Genomic DNA, 18,167 nt, shown 5'->3' on the forward strand with positions numbered 1-18,167 from the left:
GGATGAGGACGGAAGTGGAGGGGGACCTGCAGGTGGCGCTGAGAGACTTAGGGGGGGAGGGGAGAAGACGGAAGTGGAGGGGGACCTGCAGGTGGCGCTGAGAGACTTAGGGGGGGAGGGGTGAGGACGGAAGTGGAGGGGGACCTGCAGGTGGCGCTGAGAGACTTAGGGGGGGAGGGGTGAGGACGGAAGTGGAGGGGGACCTGCAGGTGGCTCTGAGAGACTTAGTGGGGGAGGGGTGAGGACGGAAGTGGAGGGGGACCTGCAGGTGGCGCTGAGAGACTTAGTGGGGGAGGGGTGAGGACGGAAGTGGAGGGGGACCTGCAGGGGGCGCTGAGAGACTTAGTGGGGGAGGGGAGAGGACGGAAGTGGAGGGGGACCTGCAGGTGGCGCTGAGAGACTTAGGGGGGGAGGGGTGAGGACGGAAGTGGAGGGGGACCTGCAGGGGGCGCTGAGAGACTTAGGGGGGGAGGGGTGAGGACGGAAGTGGAGGGGGACCTGCAGGGGGCGCTGAGAGACTTAGTGGGGGAGGGGAGAGGACGGAAGTGGAGGGGGACCTGCAGGTGGCGCTGAGAGACTTAGGGGGGGAGGGGTGAGGACGGAAGTGGAGGGGGACCTGCAGGTGGCGCTGAGAGACTTAGGGGGGGAGGGGGGAGGACGGAAGTGGAGGGGGACCTTCAGGGGGCGCTCCCAGTGTCTTATTGAAAGGAAGAGGGACAAAATGGGGGGACTGAAGGGAGGGAGCACCAAAAGGAGTTTGGAAATAGGCGGCAGGGTGGATGGACGGGGCAGGTGGATGGACAGTGGAAGGGGAAGGAGGGAACCTGTAGGAGGCTCCAGAGACCTGAGCGGGAGATAGGTGGATGGAAAGGAGGGGAGGAGGTAGGAGAGGGTCCAAGACATGGGGGGATGTAAGTCAATGGAATAAAAGAAGTTGGGGTAGGAAGAGTGCACTATGGAGGAGACATGGGGAAGGAGGAAAGTGGGTGGGGATGTTCGGCCGAAAAGGGGTGGGGGAGATGGGAGTGGAGAGGGGCAAATGCCGGGAGGGGGCAAGAGGCCCAGGCTGCTTGAAGCCTCTCCCAGATCTTTAGACTTTATGAAATTCTTCCCAGAATGCCTCCTCTAGGTGGGAGGGTGAGGGAAAGTGACCTGAAGGAGATACCGAGAGGAGACTAGTGTTGAGGAGAAACAAACTGGAAGGGGCCACACGTTGTGAAAGTCCTCGTGCCACCCAACTGTCCACTTGAATGGGGTTGCTCGCCTGGGAGTGTCCTTTCAGTGCCTTCTTTACGACGGGATTCATGTTTCCGATGGTCTCCGGAGGCCATCGGTTCATTTCTTCACCAGCTACAAAATGCATGTGTGTAGAGCCCATGAAGGGTTAAATCATCCGCAGTTCCCATCCAGAGGCCAAGGACTGTCCATATCTGTGAAAGGGCGTCCTGTGTTTGCCCAGCAACCTCCACAGCCCTTCTTGTGGCTGTTCAATTTTATTTCACGTTCTTGTGCATAGGGTGCACTCAAGTCTATTTTTTCATTTTCGATGGCACGAAGGATGGAACTAAATTCCCTTTCAAAAGGAACTCATGTGCCAGCAGTCCTGCGTTTGTTAGCGAGTTGCTTGGCTGGCTGGCTTCGACACGGTCTGGGTTTCCATTACAGTATGCATACTATACGGAGAAGATAAATAGCAGAGGGTCAGGGAAAATAGTGTATTGTGATAACTTCTTTTAAATCATTTAAATGAGTTTCTCCGCCCGAACAATCACCACTTATTTAGTGCCTTCTCGCTCTAATGCGCAGGCAGCTAGAAAGTTTGGCCACTATTTATATAATAAATGTGTGTTTAGAAATTTCAGCTACCGATTAAAAGCAATTTTTTAAAAGAGGTATAAAGCCAGTGGAAGGAGGGGCATGGAAGGGGAAAACGCAGGGTCTTAGAGAGAATGGAGAGAGGAGAGAGGAGGGGCAGGCGGGAGGAGAGGGTGTTGAAGGGGAGAGGAGGTAACTGGGATGAAGAGAATAAGAGTGGCAGGGAAGACAAACCAGCAGTTTATTGAACTTCGCTCCTATCCTGAAGTTGCACCGAAAATTGCATTTGTTTTTGCTCTTATTAGACATCCTGGGAGTCTGAGGGGAGGCTACCTCGGACCCCCACGGGAGCCCTCCACTGAAGGGCGCGTCACCTTGGAGCTGCTGGGACCCTCTTTCAGAAGGTGGAGGTGGGGGAACAGCACTGGGGGGGTGGGCAGTATATAATCTCTTCAAAGTGAAAGAAAAAGTTAAGAAACTCGCTCAAATGATGGGAACTATGATTCACAGCATCCCTATCTTAAATACTGTGTAGTTTGCTATTTATTATGGTTTTTGTTTGTTTATTGACGCCTGGGGGAACAGACTATGACAAGAATGTTCAAAGGCCTGGGAGGGAGGACCTGCACAGCTCTGAGGAGCAGCTGGGTGTCGGGGGCCCTTGCCCTGAGCCCCTTTCTTTCCTGCCTCCCTGCACACGGGGAGGGAGAGCTTGATTTTCACATCCTAGAATCTTCTAGAAACCAATGTCATGGTTTTCTTTTGTGGCTCTGCAGTGATGTTTACCTGAACCGCTGAATGACACCTCTGACCTCTTCAGGTTAAGAGACCTCTCTGGCACTTTTCACCTTATCCAGCAGTTGTTCGTGCATACAGTAGGCGTTCATAATGAACACAGGTATCTTCATTGGGGTGCTCAGACAGCCTTTCTGAATGGTAATCCGGCACCCAGAGTTTCCAGCTTTGACATGGGTGTGTGATCTCCCAAGATAGACTCGGGCCTGCTTTAAAGAAAGAAGTTAACCCTTAGTAGGCTAGGAGGGTCTCCCTGGACTAACCAAGATGTGTGAATTCTGCCCTAACTGTGTGTTGCTACAATCAGCTCAATTCTAAGGAAGAACAACCGAAAGAGATTTCCTACTTTGTTGACTATTACAGTTGGAGAGTAGACGCCAAGTGTTTCTCCTGCGTGGTTGGTTGGCTCTGCCTTCATTGATATTACTCTGGAGCCTGTCTAGCAGCTGGCGCGTCCACCGTTACCTAATCCAGTCTTATGTGATGAGTTTGGCTCCTCTAAGTGCCACAGAGATAATCCGTACCCGAAAAGTACATCAACAGCCTGGTTCTTTTGCCTAAAATGATCTTGTTATCACTCTGATTTTAACCAATAGGTTGTAAAGGAGTGTCTGTTTTCAGCGTGCCAGTTAGCCTCTGGCAAACGCTGTTGGAGTGTTACACTTTGAACTTTGGTATGAACACAGAGAGAATGTACCTTTACTTAACAGGTGGTTCAGCATTGCTCATGGACTTGGCCACAGGGGCGGGAGGCTGGGGACACATGCACAGGAGAGTTCTTCAAATCATTAGGAATGGTCATAAGAAGAGGCAGGGTGCCAGCATGGGAATTGGACTGTCAGGTAAAGTGTACCAAGTGTTCCAGAACTTTCTGGAACGTTATCATTATAACCTCTACCTTGTCCTGTTTATCTATGAAGAAGCATTGGGCAAATAAATAGATAAATATGTAATAAAAGTTTATTGCATTTAGCCTGATTAAATGGAGTCTGAAGACAAGCATCTTGGGGTAAAAAATCTGAAATTGTGTAATCCAACCTATTACTGGTAGTTAATTTGGGGGCTGGGGTGCTGAAGGGGCCAATGCAAAGGACTCTGCTTTATTCCTTTCAATAGTGAACATACTGTGTGCAATAGAAAAGGATTTTTTGTTGTTGGAAAAAAAATCTTGGAGGATCAAAAATCTAAAGTAAATTCTGAGGGTCTATGGACTGTGTCCCATTTGTCTCTGTATTCCAAGCTCCTAGCTGCTATGCAGCCCGAGGAGGCAGCATGCCATGGTGTAGAAGTGGTGCCCAGCTTCCCAGCTGTGTGGCTTTTGCTGGGTTACTCACCCTCTCTGAGTCTCTATTTTATCATCTGTAATGTGGATCTAATCATAGTACTTCCTAATTTTATTATTGTGAAGAATAAATGAAATAATCCATTGCAATTGCTTAAAAATAACACAGTGCTTGGGATATAGTGGATGGAAAATAAATGCTAGCTATTTTATTATTACTCTCACTCATTTATGCATCAGTTGTTACTAGTTATAAAGAAGTTATTTAATGTCATTGGGATTCTGGAGGTCTTATGAAATTCACTTTTCAGAATTTTTTTGCTAGTTCTACAATTAAATCCTCAAAAAAAGAGAAGACATCCCTAAATATTCTGGCAGAGAACAGATCAGGTCTTATTTTATAGCTTTATATTTTTCAAGTGGGGTTAGCATTAGAAAAAGGGCTGAATTTGATGGCATGGCTAGATAATACCCAATTAGGTGCTATTTAGAAGTTGATAATTTTACTCCTAAAACCTAAGAGGGGTGACGTTTGCTATTGTCCAGTACCAAGGACAGTCTGGGATGTCCTACTTCCTGCAGAGCTGCTCCTTCCTGTTCCTGTCGAGGTCAGCGGTAACCCCACATTGGTGGCTTCGTGCGCAGTTCTCAGTGCCTACCCACCGTGTGTGACCTTTCAGGGACGTTGTGAGAGGGAGACAGGAGGGTAGGAGTCAGACGAGGCAATGTGCTACACCTGAAACTATTCTATGTAATAAAGAGCTAATATACTAATTAGACTGGACAGAGGAACAACCTTCTGGAACAACCAGTGGGCAGGACCGTGGGGCTACGAGGCAGCCAGGGCTGCGAGGGCCGAGCCCCTTGCACGAATTTCGTGCATCGGGCCTCTAGTTATAAAATAAGATTGAATATAAACTATAATTGAAAAATAAAATTTGAAAGAGAAAAGAATGAGGCAATGTGATGATGGCAGCAGAGAGAGCGATTGGATGTTGTCACACTGCTGGCCTTGAAGCTGGAGGACGGGGCCACGAGCCACGCAGTGCAGGCACCTCTAGAGGCTGGACTAGGCAGGGAATGCGCTCTCCTCTGGAGCCTCCAGGAGGAGCACAGCTCGCTGACACACTTTAGACTTCTGACACCCAGAAGTGAGAGAGAATAAATGCGGGTAGCTTTAAGCCTCTCAGTGTGTGGCCCTCAGGGCTACACTGGGAGGGGCCAACCAAATATCTGTGAGAGGAGGGCAGGAAGGGTGGGAGGACGGGCAGGAGGGAGGGAGAAAGGAGTTTGAAAAGCAGAATAGAAGCCCCGATGATTGAGCAGGAGGAGGCCGCTGGCAGCCCCGGGCAGAGAAGGGCGTGCAGAGCAGCTGTCCTCCGATTTCCCCATTGGGGAAATCACCTCGAGAAGTTACCAACTGGTGGAAGGCAGGACGTCCATCAACACGCTGAATGGGGTAACAAAACTGCCCTGTGTTAGAAACGGAGAATTTGCCTTTTTTTGCTTTTCATTTTTTTTTAAAATTATTTTATTGATATTTTACAGAGAGGAAGGGAGAGGGATAGAAAGTTAGAAACATCAACGAGAGAGAAACATCGATCAGCCGCCTCCTGCACATTCCTCACTGGATATGTGCCCACAACCAAGGTACATGCCCCTTACCGGAATCGAACCCGGGACCCTTGAGTCTGCAGGCCGACGCTCTATCCACTGAGCCAAACCGGTTAGGGCTCATTTTGTTTTTTAATAAGCGGGATAAAGATGGACAAGAGTAGAGAGGGAAGGGGGAGAAAGGAATGGCCACACAATACTCAAAATGGCTAAAATACTCATCGCGCGCACACGTGTCTCACTGTCTGATTTTTCCGGAGAAGCCAGGATCTGGGTGTGTAAGTAAATTCTGATTTTTCAATAGCGGCAACTAAATAAAAGAAATGTTAAGTCCTCTGGTCAACAAAACAAAGACGATGCAGCATCCAGAATTGACCGGAGCCAGCTGGTGACCCCCACTGGGAGATTTCCCCATTAGCTCTCACAATTCGTTCCCAGAACAGGAAGCACAGAGGAGGGGTGGGATGGCCGGCACCGGATCTTCCCAATAGTACGCATAAACACTTTATTAAGTTACGGAGTCATTGTTTTTCTCAAATGAGAAACGTTAACATCTGCAGTGATAACAAGGAACGTTTGTAATGTGCTCTAAGGCTTTCCAAAGCAGTGCTGGTGTATGCTTCTTTGATTTACCTCCCGACGGGGTGGGGGTGTGGATCTTCTGAGGTTAAAGGCTGGGAGTCTGGGCATAGCCCGAACTGTAACCGACATCAGGGTGGGTGTGGGGGCACCCAGGGGCTCCTGCCAGAGCCCCCAACAGCATGGCGATTTCTTTAACTGGGCTGACCAAAGCAAGTGTGATCTTTTCCAACTTGGGATGGAAAGCTGGTGATGCTGGACCTAACATGCTGACTTGGAGGGGTTACTTTAGCTCCTTGAGGGTCCATAGATAGAAATTAGATTATAAATCACTTCAAGTGTGCACAGAACGTGTCCCCTCTGCTCCCAGAGCAAATTTTTCTCACCACCCCCAAACACACCTTAGCTGTGGGAGCCGGCAGCCTGCGGCAGGAGCTCCGAGGAAGGATCGCTTTCTTATGGCTCTAAAGGTCACACATGACCCAGCCGAGCCTCCTCTCTCGCCCTTGAATGACATGGACTTTACTGCAGCAGAAACATTTTTCTTATCAGGTGACTGCTCAGGGAGGTGTTTATTTGGAAGCTCTAATGTCGTTATTGTTTTAAACAGCCCGGCCGACGCATGAGGACATTGGTCTTCGGTGTGTTGACCTTGAAAATGTGGTCTAGAAGGAGGCCAACATGCTGGTTTCTTCTTTTCAGGCTTCCCTCTGGTCTGCCATGCTAATCTGAGCCAGCTCTTGCCAGCAGCTTTTCTGACCTGACACCACCTCCCTCCCGCTAGCTGCCCTGGGCATCATCCTTCCTCATAAATGCCAAACATGTCCATGTTGGGGGTCTCCTCCCTCCAATGTAACCCGTGTTTTCTACTATTAACTGCCATCTCAAATGCTCCCCTCTCCAGCACGTGACTCCTGTCACAGCCCCGGCTTCCTTATCTCTTCTGTCTGAACCCTTGTTTACGTGTTTGCCTGCCTATTGCTAGTCGCTCTCATGCTGTAGCTCCTGGGGAGCAGGGCTGTCTTCTTGTCCTCGTCCTCAGAGCCGTGCACATTGCCTGGAGTTTATGCGCTAAATGAACTTGAAGAGTCCAAATGTCAGTGTGCTTTCACATTGCGTTTTCTGCCGGGAACTGGAGCAAGGGCACCGCAGATGCTCTTGCTCCTGATGACAGCCCACACAACAGACCTAACTCACCACGCTCCGTCTTCTCAGCCTTTATCCCTGTGCAAGCATCTGGCTGTTGCACACCGACTGTCCAGGGCATGGAGTTTTCCGGAGCCGAGGTGGAGGCCCTGGAGTTCATGTGTGCCCACGCGCCTTTCAGCACCACTTGCCTGCCTTCTTCCTCAGAATTTCCTCTGGCCTCTTTCCAGCAATCTGTCAGGAAGTTATAGACTAAGGACTCTTTGGCCATTAGACTGGGCTTCAGTTGTTTCTGAAAGATGAATTTAGAGGTAATTTTCCAATTACCAGCCGTCGTCAAATAAACGGAGACAAAAGACGGCTGGATCTTTCTCTTGGTGTGAACGGTCCTTGTGCCTGCAGGAGCTGGCCGTGGTGTCTTAGTGATGAATGTGGGGAATCAGCAGCTTAAAAACCAATTAGCTTTCTGCTTCTTTTGCTAACGTGTGGCCAGGGCGGGCTGCTTGAGGATGGAGTTCAAACAGGGCCAGCGGGAAGTTGAGCTAGCAGAACTGATGAAAGGCCTGCTCCAAGGGTATCTGTGTCTCAGCAACATCCAGATCTTCATCTTCATTTGATGGAACACTTCTGAGTCTGATCTGTCAGCACAGGCATGAAGGGGTAATAGCTGTCGACGCCTGTTCTAGGTACTTACTCCTGAAGTGATCACAGGGGCATTTTTCACGGGAGCTTTTATCTGCAGGTGGAAGTTTTCCTGTGCATTTGCTATCTGCAAAGATGGCGAATGTACCCACACTAATATTTATAAGGTGATAATCTGCCTTATAAATTTATAAGGTGGTGTTTTCCTGCCATGGTTTGTGTGACATTTTGCTTTGTTAATGGTTGCATTTTGTCATGGGTCTGACAGGAAGGCCAGGGGATCACCTTGGAGTGTTGTGTTGCATGGGCTCAGGGCCTGATTTGCAGGCTCGAAGGTCCAGACATTTAATTCTGTTAGGACTCTACTGTGGAACTAACCAAACTCAGAAAGCACTGTTGTATCAACCAAGATGCCAATTTCTTAATTTACAACAAAAATACTACCTTTCTAGGGAGATAGACCTCAACTCTTCCATCCATGGTGCCCCATTCCTTGTAGCTTCCATGATCAGGTGGAAAGACAGATCTAGTACAGAATCCCAGCTCCACTAATGACCTCAGGTAAGCCTGACCTTTCTGAGCCTCAGTTTCCTCATTTGTAAGACAGTCATCCAGGGTGGTCGGGAAGAACACACATGTTAACTGCTGGGTCCAAGAAGAAACATTGACTGATTTTGATAGGACAGCCAAGTGCAAAGGTGAAGAATATAGACTTTGGAGTCAGCGTGTGGATTCCAATCCCAGCTTCTGCCACACGAGCAAGTGGCCCCCTATTTCTGAGATTCAGTGTCCTCATCTACAAATCAGGACTGGAATGCTCTCTAACTCATGGACTTGCTGTTGTATTGAATGATAGGCCATATTGGAAAGCCCATGGCATGGTGATCACGGCTCCTGGAGGTAGTAAGAGCTCGAATGAATGGAAGCTGCCATTGTTATTAGGCATGTTCATGGCTGTGGTGGTTAGAAATAAGCAGTAGTGGCTATTGTGGCACCACCAGCAACAAAAGCAAAACAGCCAAGAGGTGCACGTTGCTTAGTGAGCAGAAAATTGACCCAAGGGGTGGACTGTCTAGGGAATCATGCTGGTGCTATTCATGCTTTGGGCTGAATGATCCTCTTTTGTGGGGGGCTGTCCTGTTCATGGCAGGGTACTTAGCAGCATCTCTGGCCTCCACCCACTAGATGCCAGTAGCACCACCCTGTTGTGACAATCAGAGATGTCTCTGATCTCACCCTGCTGGCGAAGCACTGGTCCAGGGGACTACTGCACCCAGACCATGGAGAAGCCTGTGAGCCTCCACAGCACACCCGCACCTTTATAAACTCCCACTGGCCCAAGTGTTTTGCTTTGATTCTCCCTTTTCTAGATTTAATCTAAGCTCTATTTTGTCCCTTTGATGACAAATATCAAGTGACTATTATGAACCATGTGCCTGGAGGATAAGCTATTGGAGAAAAGGCTCAGCCTTTGCCTAGGACAGTGGTCGGCAAACTCATTAGTCAACAGAGCCAAATATCAACAGCACAACGATTGAAATTTCTTTTTAGAGCCAAATTTTTTAAACTTAAACTTCTTCTAACGCCACTTCTTCAAAATAGACTCGCCCAGGCCATGGTATGTTGTGGAAGAGCCACACTCAAGGGGCCAAAGAGCCGCATGTGGCTCGCCACTGTCCTAGGAAACAGGCCACAGACTTACCCTCAGCCACTCTGGCTGCTCTCTCCTTGCTCCCATGGGTCAAGACCATCGGCTAGATCACAGCTTTCTAAACCCCACTGCGGTCCGTAGCAGGACGCTTCTTGGTCCTGCAGTGACGAGCCTTGTCTGTGTAGAATGACTTGTTTTGAGAACTCAACGTTTTCCGTGTGTGGACGCCCATGATACTTACTAGCATAATAATGGCTGGACATGAATTTACCACATGGGTCACAGATTCCTGTGCAAAATGGGGACGGTGCTCTATCCCCCAACTGTTGCGTGGAGGCAGATTAACTGAGATTCTGTGGGATCTTCCCTGGTCTCTCTCCTGTCTAATGTCGATCTTATTCCAAATGATAGACCAAGCCCCTTGATATTTACCACAAAGTGGTTTTTAAGGACAGAACTTAACATAATGTGTCGAAGCTTCCGTTTTCTGCTCTGTTATCCAGTGCCTACCTCCGTCTGCGTTACTGTACAATTTTGAATGCTCCTTGCCCGCAGAGCTAGTGGTTCATAAATCTCTGCATCGTGACCAGAATAGTCGGTCCCATTGTAATTTAGACTCATGTCGGGGAAGTCCTGGCCGAATGATTAAAAGTTCAAATTATTTTCCAATTAAAGAAAGATATTTCATTACTTTCAAAGTGAGCAAGAACTGGGCTAGGCAACTATCTATGACTTTAATAAAACTCTTTGGGGAACCATTAAGTAAACAGATAAGAATGACTGGGATCTTCATTCTGTGAGCTCCGTATTGATTCCTCATGCGAGTCCATATACAGTTCCCACTGAGAACTAAGTGCTCACACAAGCCCCTCTCTGCTGAATGTGTTTGAAAACACTTGTGTTCTCACGCCGTTTCAGCAGTTACCAGAAATGTTGTTGACACTGTCAGTTTACTTAGCAGAGGCGCTCTTAAAAGATCCACAAAAGTAAACTTCAACCCGGCCTCTGTCAGAATTCCTATTAGAGGTATAGAATCAACGAGATGTGTTTAGCTCCCTCCCCTTTTGACCTTTGAGAGCGATCATTCTACATTTCTCAGATATGTCACGTTCAGATCATGCCACTTTTCAGAGATGCTTCACATAATTTCATCTGGGACGTCCAGGTGTCTTGGTTTAACTATGGATTTTTTATTGAAAAACAAAAACTATAAATCACCTACTGTGCGTTCACCTGCAGTAGCTCCCTACCTTTTTCTACATCGAGTCATTGCCGTGGGGTCAGTGCCAAGCCTGCAGGCCTGGACAGACATCAACAGGCCTGGGCCAGGCTCAGGATCTGTCTCTAATGAGCTAGGTCCATGATAGGCAAACTGCGGCTCGCGAGCCACATGCGGCTCTTTGGCCCCTTGAGTGTGGCTCTTCCACAAAATTCCACGGCCTGGGCTAGTCTATTTTGAAGAAGTGGTGTTAGAAGAAGTTTAAAAAATTTGGCTCTCAAAAGAAATTTCAATCGTTATACTGTTGATATTTGGCTCTGTTGACTAATGAGTTTGCCGACCACTGAGCTAGGTTAATTTCTTCAACATTTAGTCTCATTATTTTTGGATAATCTTCCATTTTCCTACCTATCAGAGTTGTGAAGATTGAGTTTGGAAAGTGAGGGGGTCTGAAGACTAAAAGAAATTTTACACAAACACCTGCCAACAGGGTCTCTTCATCTGCAGAAGGATGGGTTGCCATATCAGGGCTCTAGAAGGATCTTTCAGAGAGTGTGCAGAAAGGGAGCCATAGAGAAAAGCGGGAACACCACGAGGGACAGTTCACAAGACGCGTTGCCATTTAGAGATAATGTCAAGTTAAGGCAGGAGCTGCAGCGCCTGCCAAGGAGGGTGTGGGTGGCCCAGAGACACTTGGTCTCTGGTTAGGCCAGGAGAGCTGGGCAGGCAAGATGAGCAGATGGAGAAAATAGATTGGTGGTTGCCAAGGGGAAGGTGGGAATGGGGAGTGACTGCTAATGGGTAAGGGGTTTCTTTAGGGGCTGATAAAAATGTTCTAAAAGTGATTGGGTTGATGGTTCCACAAATCTGTGAAAATATAAGGAAAACTACTGAGTTTTATACTTGTAAAGAATGAATTTTAGGGTGTGTTAATTGTATCTCAACAAAGCTATTATAGAGAGAGAGAAAGAGAGAGAGAGAGAAATTTAGAAGGTTATGCTCATAAACACTTGAGACAGGATTTTAAAAATATCATTATTTCTGTTAATAAAAATTCTGCTTCCAGAGACTGAGTTGCTGAAAGAGTTGGGTTTAGGAGTCAAGAGACCTGGCTCTAGTGCTTAGGCAAGTCCCTCAGCCTCCCAGGGCCTCAGTTTCCTCATGTAAAATATTAGGGACTTTGATAAAATGACCCACGTGTTCCGTCCCAGCCCTAAAAGCCCTACAGTTTCCAATCTGCCATTCCTGTCTGCTTTCTTCCCAAACATCACCCCCCAGAATTCCACCTTGCCAGCATTCACACCAGGAGAACTTGTGTGGTATGACTGTGGATGTTTTATATATTGGGTTTCCTTTGAGTCGGGCATCCTTAAAACAAGAAGTTCCCAGTTCTTCTTAAACTGTCCCATACGAGTCTAAGAATACTTAGACACCCATGCACGGGTCCCAGAACTGTGACCATTGATCTACTTTTATGTAACCCTCCTGTTACATAATCATCAAGTTCAGGTTAGGAGTGTCTTGACTTTTGCCTCGGGTCCAACACCTGCCTGAGGGACTGTTTTATCACTTTATTTTCCTCCTCTGTTCCTGTTTATCTCTCCTGCGCTTATTCCAAGGGACTTGAAGACATTAGCACAAACCTCACCTGATTGAACTGATTAGTGCAAAACAAGGCTGTCCCCTTGGGGCTGCCCATAATACAGTTTTGCAGGGCGATGCCGGCCGCTCTAGTTGGAGCTGACATCGGCAAGTTAAAGGTTGAGGAGGCTGGTGAGGAGGAAGGAAAGGTTCGAGCTGAATCACAAGCTCAGGGTCGGACACCAAGTAATAAAATAAATGCATGATAGTAGCTGCCAGGCAGACAGTGGGCTAACGGGAAAGTGGCAATTGAATCGGCGGGGGGCTGAGCAGCAGAGAGGCGTGGGCTGGATGGAAAACTAAAGAAAAAACAATAAAACCCGGCTCGGCAGGGAGAGCAGAGGCGGCTGTCACCTTGTCTTAGGAGAAATTAAGAAGCCAGACAAATTATAAGTGTACTTTCATCTGGAGACACGCTCAGACAGTCTGAGATTGGCCCCCTGGGGGGTGGTGAGTGGCGCTGGAGGGCCCATGCGCACCCGCTCTGACTCAGCATGGGCACCGTCGGGACTTGCCGACATGTGCAGGTGTCGATGAAGTGCAGGGCTGGTGATGTTTGGGGTGTTGCTGGATGTCCTTGACTTTCCTGTTCAGAGAGGGAATAGAAGGTAAAGTAAGGATAGCTACGTGGGGGAGACCTCTGTGTATCCAGCCATGGGCTGCCACAGGTGATACCACTGTTGGCCACATGGCCTTCTGCCGTCAGAGGTGACACGGAAGCAGCCTGCTGGAGCACTCACAGCAAGGACTCTGTGCTCCCGCATCTCCCTCCCCAGGAGTCCTGAAGCCGCTGTGTAAATGGTGAACCGCACCTCTCGCAGGGATGGCTGGAGGGGTGCAGCCACAGGAAGGGTTTCCGGGGACACACTGATGTCCTTTGTCCTGCCAGCAAGAAGGAAGTGGATGGGGCTGCTCTGAACATTCACCGTCTTCAGCATTCCATTGCTTCTCCTTCTCTCTATTGGCGCTGGTTTCACTAGGCTCTCCATCAACAATGCCTTACTAGCAGGGGTCCTCAAACTTTTTAAACAGGGGCCAGTTCACTGTCCCTCAGACCGTTGGAGGGCCGGACTATAGTTTAAAAAAAAAAACAACTATGAACAAATTCCTATGCGCACTGCGGGCCTCGGACGAGTCGGCTGCTAAGCAGGACAGGCAGCAGCACCCGGCGGGCCGGATAAATGTCCTCGGCGGGCTGCATGTGGCCCGCGGGCCGTAGTTTGAGGATGCCTGCCTTAAAGAGTGTGCCTCAGTGTGTTTAGGAACAAAAGCAGGAAGAACCTGTCCCATTCAGACAGCTGTGGGGCCTAGTCAGGTGGGGCTGGCAAACACCTGCAGCTCAGGTGAGCTCCAGGCTCACAGAGCAGCTCAGCCCTGGTGGCCAGCAAGAGTGGGGCTCCTCCCTCAACTGTGCTCCCCAGCCCACACCCAGTCCTGCAAGCCTGCTCGGCCACCGTGGCCTCTGCGGGTTGAGGAGGGATTCAGTCTCCTTCTAGACGTTTCTCTCCAGTTCTCAGGTGTCATGTCCCAGTGGAGGGAGGAAGGTTGATTTTGACATGGATGCCGGCTTCGCAGCCAACACACACAGCCTTCCTCGCGCAGGGCCAGCTCCGGGCTCAGCACTGTCTTTGCCCCCGTCCCAGGACTTCAGGGAAGCCCGTGCAGTACGGGTTCTGGGCAGACCCTCCCTAAAGGAAACACAGCAGACAGAGGAGCGCCAGTGGACTGCCCCGCCCCAGCTCATGTTTCATGAGGGCCATAGAAGGCATACTTTGTTTTCAGGGGGTAATTTTATTAGCCCTCAATGCAAAAAAGGTAAGATGGATCCCCTAGTATTTTACAATAACGCTATAAATTTTCTAATACCATACTATTACAATAAGCATTTTACTGAACTTGATGAATAAGTAATTGCATTCCTTATCTATTAGCATATCATAATTTACCACCCCAAATTTGGCTCTCTTATCCCCTTCATTCTTCTATTTTCACTATTAAAAAACTTTTCAATATTTTCTAAAGTGGCTCCTTCAGGCTTACATTGCAGGTTTTCTGCAACAAACCAATGTTTCTGTTACCGCCTCTCTCTTCAGATGGCAAATTACCCTGAGAGGTTTAATGAATAAACTAACAAATGAATTAATAACCACCAGGTAGGTCCCAGGAAAGCAGCGTGTTCAGGGGTCTCACTGACATTGAGTGAATGGTGGCTGGCTGTCTTATGATACAAGATGAACTTCATGTTCCCCCCAACTCTCTCCTTCCTGGCTCATAAGAGTTTTCACAGGCAGTTATATAAACAAGCACGATGGAAATTATTGCCTAATTTCAAAACCATAAATGAATCACTAACATAAAGTGCACCTTTGCTTCATGCTGTTAAGTCTCAGGTGAATCATGGCGTGTGCTTTCAGAGACAGGTGCGGAACAAGCTGACCTGCCTGGCGGAGGCCCTGGCATCCTCCCGGCGCTGCGTGAGTACAGGTGTCTCCACGTGCGGGTAGGGTTCTCCCGGACGCCCTCCACCCCAAATCAAAGGCGTCAGGGCAGGGCAGGCCTGTGGCCCTGTCCAGCACTGGGCAGGTTGAGGAGCCTCCCTGGCTGCTACCCACTACATGCCAGTCATGCTTCCCTATGTTTGTGAGCACCCCCAAAGCTCCACATATTTCCAAAGGCTGCCCCGTTGCAGGTGGGGGTGAGGGTCCTGCGCCGGTGGAGAATGTGTTCCAGGAAGTGCGGTTCTCCAAGCTCTCAGCGATGTGGGCCTGTGTAGCTAAGTGTTGGCCACTTGGCTAACCTACAGTCCATGGAGTGTAGTACTGTTGTTATTTATTCCTGCAAGACACTTGTTTTTGTTTTCTAAAAGAAGAATTATTGTTCAAATAGGCTCTGGGCTCTCAGGGAAGGAGAAGGGTAGCATATCCCATACAAATAAAACCTGGAACCTCTCAGGGATCTGCTAGAAGTCTGAAAAAGATACAACAGTAGCAGGAGTCTGAGGACCGGGCATGCACCCGGGGGTGTCCCCCTGATTCACCAAGGGGAACACTTATTCCTGGCTGAGCCCTCCATAGCCAGTGTTGTGACTGCGAGCTTCCATCCTCAATTCCAATTATATGAGCAACCTCGCGGTCGATGGCTGTCAGAGGGGGGCTCCTTTCCACCAGCTCCCGAGGCTGAGGTCTGGAGCTGGGAAGCCCACATGCTGATTGGCGGTAAAATCAGGGCTGGGCCGGGATCACTCAGCCTTTGGGAACCATAATTTTCTAGTGCTCAAGACAGAGAATTCAAGCAAAGGGGTTGATCAGACAAACTGAATTCACTCGCTATGCCGCACATAGTGTTGAGCACTATGGTCAAGACTGGGTCAGTCGTGACCAGGACTGACAAGGTGTTTTGCAGCACAGAGGGATTCTGGGATTTAACACACTGACAAATGAAAACACTAATGACGTATAGTGATAAATGCCAAGAAGAAGACACGGTGGTGGCCGTGGGTGGGTGGGTGCCAGGAAATGCTGAGCCCTGAAAGACAAGATGGCCCAGCCACACCCAGACCAGGAGGAGCACTGCAGCAGACAGTGGAGCAGGTGCAAAGGCCCTGTGGTACAAATGAAGGTCGCTCAAGGGTGTGACTGAGTTAACGCACAGAAGGCAGCCGAGCATGAAGTTCTTAGGAGATCCTTGGAACTCCCAAGGGCTGACCGCAACCTGATCCCGAGGGTGGGGTCAGCAGATGGAACAGTTACAAAACAGGATGTTCAGGATTCTTCTGGCTGCCCATGTGCCTTCCCACACCAGTCTCCCCTCTGAACATCGGCACAGAGTCCGCTCTGTGGATTGTACCCAGATACTTGTTAATAAGTGTCCCAGGCACTACAGATAGTGGAATGAAGGGGCAGTGAGCAAGCCAGCAACAAATAAAGACTTTTTTTGTAAAAAAAAAAAAAAAAAGCCAGAGGTAATAAAGTCCCCATGTCCATGCAAACCTGTTCAGGCCTCGATTTCCCTTGGAAAGTTAGACTTCATCGCTGACTTGGACTTTTTCTTATTAAAGGAACGACATGTCACATGAAACTGTTTTTGACATGACAATGCCTGGGATAATTAGATCCATAAAGAACAATGAAGAGCGAAGTGTTTCTAAGTCTATTCTGAGCAGTTATTATTCAACCTCAGTGCCTTTCAAATGTCACTTGTGGAGTGTTCCTCTGTAGCGAAGCACAGAACTTTCTCGCTGTTCTCCAAAGTACCCGAGAGCATTTGAACTCTCTGTGTTGAACTGTGGCAAGTTGCTCCAGAATTAAACATGCTCAAAATATTTATTTTGAAAAGCCCAAACGGTGCCCATCAAAGCAGCTCGAACACCCGCCTCTGAGCTCACGGAGCATGCTCCTCTGGAAATAATGTCAGGGAAGTGCTCATTTAAATAACGTGACAGCTCACAAGAAGACACCAACGAGCATCGCCTTCCATTGTTCAAAGTGCAACAAAAGAAGTCCAAGAAGATTTTCTTTCCCAAAGAATTTATCGTCAGTAGTTCACACGAGCTCCTTTATGTGTGGCCACCTACTGAATGCAATGACTTAATTTCTCTCTCCGTCTCGGCAAATGGAGGTTGCGAATTTTCATTTTACATAAAGGACACCTGGGATTTGCCGGAGAAAAATAGAGTTAAGGCTGCTCAAAGGGCTTTGTGCATGCACCAGGGCCCTCGCCACGCGCCCCTCCGAGGTGCTCATGACATGAACAAGGCTCTCCCGTGTTAACAGGAGCCCGTGTGGCGCAACTTGGGTGTTCACATGGCTCAGGCTGCTCCGTGCCCCTATTTGATGGACTGTGTGGATGTCTTGTGGCTCTTGATGCACAAAATAATGAGAACATATGGTGGGACTTTGGACAAGTAAACGGCGCAGCTCGAAAAATGCCTGCTCAGGTGCCTTCCATCTGATGCAGTACGTGCTCGGGGCCGGGGAAGCAAGGGGAGCAGCAACGCCAGGAGAGAGCAATGTGCCGGTTGTGCCTCACACTTAGTAGCATGAATCCGAATCAAGGAGCTGAGAGAGGAGTGGAGAGGGAAGCATGTGGGAAAGTTAAAGAAAACCCGCAGTGATACTGCATGACTCCGTGGGTGGAGATTTATCGGGTGGGGACATTTCTGGGGTGAATTTATTGCCTGCACAATGTGCTCGGTGCTAGGCACAGTGGCCGGTACGGCTCCGCTCCTGTGTGCGGAACTTGTCTTTCCAGCTGGGTTTGTTTGGTGGACATTTGCTGAGCGCCTACTATGTGTTGGGTACTGAGGTATGGAGGATGCTGAAAGGAGCGAAGAAACTGACTCCTGGAGGTCAGGGACTTGGCCTGTGGTTATTTGTCCCCTCTCTCCTGTGCCTGGAATTCCCCAGGAGCCAATGGTTACACGAACTGAAGAGTGTGCACCATAAAGAACAGTGCTTTTCCTTCCGCGTTTAGGGGCACTCACTCCATTGTGCCAGGACTGTTCCCAGGCGCTTTCTTGGGGTGCCAAGTCCGATCCTCTCATACTGCCCTGCGAAGCAGGTATGGGAATGATCTTCAATGAACAGACAGGAAACTGCGGAGGGTATGACTTGATGAAGGCCATGGTCAAGGTAGGGATGGAAGTGTCTGCCTCTGCGTCCATGCTTCCAGAGTACACGGCCTCCCCGGGATGCCAGGGGCCCACCTGCGGGTGGAAATGTTGAACCAATTCCTGTTTCTGATGACCTTGGTGGCCAAATAGGATCAAATGCTGCGTGAGGTTG

The sequence above is a fragment of the Plecotus auritus genome, assembly GCF_963455305.1.
Source record: "Plecotus auritus genome assembly, chromosome: 8".
In the NCBI taxonomy this organism is placed as follows: Eukaryota; Metazoa; Chordata; class Mammalia; order Chiroptera; family Vespertilionidae; genus Plecotus; species Plecotus auritus.